The 3,244-nt window shown below is 35.7% G+C and overlaps 1 protein-coding gene across 3 annotated transcripts in view; it reads left to right on the forward strand.

Moving 5' to 3' along the window:
• The window catches only part of LOC106883755 (uncharacterized), a 25,667-nt gene that overhangs the window by 6,888 nt on the left and 15,535 nt on the right, over positions 1-3,244 (forward strand). The window contains exon 1 of one of the 3 annotated variants that reach the window (XM_052968605.1): positions 77-345. The exons of the other annotated variants lie outside the window; for them this stretch is intronic. The gene's annotated coding sequence lies outside the window, so the exon portion shown is untranslated. Of the gene's footprint in view, positions 1-76; positions 346-3,244 lie in introns of those variants that run through there. 3 annotated transcript variants of the gene reach the window in all.

A 3,244-nucleotide genomic window follows, 5' to 3' on the forward strand; every position in this document is an offset into this window, starting at 1 on the left:
TATATATATATATATATATTTCCGTTTTCAAGTTCCAAGGACTTTCAGTTTGTCACACATCGAACATTTTGCTGTTTTTTTTCTCTCTAAATATATTATAAACGATTAGATGTTTCTAAAACAGAAATTATACTTCTTTCTCTAATTGTACTTTTTCTCCGACTCTCGTTCGATTTCGTTACATATAAATTCAGTTTACGTATTAAACCGGTCTCATACAGCTGGTCAAACTCTTCGAGCGCCCTGGTACCCGTCTCGGTTCAACGTCTCCCAAGGAATGCATGAATATTTAACAACTTGTAGATTTTTCCACCTATAATTTCATTTTATCTGATTCGGCCAGATGTAAGTATTTCTTTTAATTTCCCCACCACCCATGTTATTGAAATCATCTAGCCTTCAATTTCTCCGGGGTTACTAAAATAAATACTATTCATTTCATTAAACCTGTTTGAATTATCTCTAGTAAAGGGGAAGAGGACCGATTTGACAGAAAATGAACAATTATCATTCCGAAAATGAACAATTATTTTTGCTGCTGTTTTTGTCACAGCTGTTGTTCGCTGCTGTCCGGGAAAAATGATAAGGCAGAATTACACTTTGATGCCCCGTTCCGAATTAGCTTCCTCATAACTTTTTAAATAATTTATATTTAATGAAATGTTTGCAGAACTACATTTTCAAAGGTATAGAGTCGAAGGCAAAGAATACGTACACCCGGTGCTTATGATTAGGGGTTAGGGTTTTTGTTACGCTGAAAACCGGTTGTGTACGTATTCTTTACCTCCGACAATATAGATTACGATTTTGCTGAGGAAAATGTTTTTGTTTTTTTTTTAAATCGCAGTTGATATCCTTTTAAACCGTTCTAATAGGCGCAGGCGTTAGTTGTGTGGTAAGAAGTTTGCTTCCCAACCCCATGGTTCCGAGTTCATTCCCAGTGTGTGACACTTTGGGCAAGTGCCTTCTACTATAGTAGTGGTTCTCAAATTTTTTACTGTCAAGGACCCCATTTATTTAAATGAGTTTTCTCACGGATTCCTTTTTATAATACCTATTCTTATAATATATATATACATACAAGTCGTCATCAACTTGCGATCAATCTGACTTACAGCCAATAGACTTTATACGACGATTGGCGCGCCAGCTCCTGGCAGCAATAATAAATAGTCCAGTTGAAATCTAATGGGTTTCTTAGAAATTAACCCGTCTACGGATGATGTCGTCTGACAAACGCTTCCCCTAGGTTTGGTTATCGATCGCCACTGTGGTTATTCCAAGTGTTGGATTACTATCCTATTGCGGAGGCATCGAGGCAACCTCGTATTTGTTTATAAGACGACTGCTTGAGATTCCGGAATTTTTTACTAACGCCAGTATAATACAGAATGCTTTGTGTGACTTTTACCTGAGAATGTACTTTAAGAATGTAAAAATATAAAACAAAGCCATGTAGACCTAGAAGCCGACTTACGGCCAGTCAACCGGAGCCAATTGTGGTCGTAAGTCGACGACGACCTGTGTGTGTGTATGTATATATATATATATGTCAGTTAACATTGCAATTTACATTATATTTGTGCCCTATGAACAAGTATTTATACCTGTATATATATATATATATTGACCGTTGACTGAACACTATTCAATTTTTTTTCTCCGTGTTTTTCTCCTTGTCTCCGTATTCTTTCTGTTGAAGAGCGTAGCTCGAAACGTCAAAGACTTTCCGTATTCCCGAGCGTCATACTAATATATACTTTTGTTATTTACACCACCTGTCCTCGTCTGTTGTTATTTTTTGTATATTCTCCCATATATATATATATATATATATATATATATATGTGTGTGTGTGTATATATGTATGAAATTTTGAATTTAGTTCACGGGCCCCTAGTACTACCTTTGCAGACCACTGGTTGGGATCCACTATACTATAGCCTGCGACCGACCAAAGCCTTGTGAATGGATTTGATAGACAGAAACTGAAAGAAGCCCATCGTGTGTGTGTGTTTCCTACCACCGATTGACAACCGATGTTGGTGTGTTTATGTCCCCGTAACTTAGTGGTTCGATAAAAGAATAGGAATTTGTTATTAATCATTGCACACCTTGAAACGCTGTAAACATTGTCTTCATTAATATCGTTCATTAAGAACATGAAATTAGAAGACACAAAAGGAAAAAGAAAAATCCCGTTTTGTGTTTAACCTACAATTATACAAAACGTAAGCTTTACTGACTACTTTCATTTCGTATTGATAATAATGATAACCGGGTTAATTCAGTTTTATTTTCTGTTGTGCAGTAATAATGTCAAGTTGGCGATCCTTGTGTGTCAGATTTCATTTTGTCAGTTAACATTGCAATTTACATGATATTTGTTGCCCTATGAACAAGTATTTATACCAGTTTGTACTACAACTAAAGAATTTCTGAAACTTTGAAACAAATTTAAATAATTGTCCTTTACGAAACTTTCGGCCCCACAGTTACTTTGCAACTGCAGACGATTAAAAGTGAGAAGGTATATAGTCATGTTTTGATTTTCAGTTTCTGTAACCAAACCTATATACATACATATATGATTACTTGTCACCAAAAATTAATATTATGTTACTGCTTGGTTGACGTTGAAAACGTACACATTTAATTTTATCGCTATAATTTCTCTTTCCGAATAAAAGTTGTATTTTTGCCTTCCAATCAAGATTTAGCTGTATACATTCAATATTTCATCTTTTAAAATTAAAATGTTATGGTTTATCCCGGTGGTTCCCAACCTGGGGTCGACGGACCCCTTGTAGTCTGCAAAGGTAGTACTGCGGGTCCGTAAATTAAATTCAAAATTTCATATATACACATAAGGATAAGCATATTAAAAGGGGTCTGTGGAAAAACTGATTTGAATAAGAGCGTTGGAAACCACTGGTCTCTCCAGTTTAGTTCAGTATTTCAGTTTACAGATTAACTGTGAACTTTGGCAGCGGGAGTGAGGAGCGTGCGCTTGGAGTTAAGAAATTTTTAGAGTATTCTTTACAATTTGTTATTGTGCTGTTGCTTTGGAAACCACTATGTATATACAGGTGTGGCAAGAAACTTGCTTGCCAACCAAATGGTTCCAGTTTCACCTTGGGCTAGTGTCTTCTACTATAGCCTCGGGCTAACCAAAGCCTTGTGAGTAGATTTAGTAAACGGAATGAAAGAAACCCGTCGTATTTATATATATATATATATATAT

The sequence above is a fragment of the Octopus bimaculoides genome, chromosome 6, assembly GCF_001194135.2.
Source record: "Octopus bimaculoides isolate UCB-OBI-ISO-001 chromosome 6, ASM119413v2, whole genome shotgun sequence".
NCBI lineage: Eukaryota > Metazoa > Mollusca > Cephalopoda > Octopoda > Octopodidae > Octopus > Octopus bimaculoides.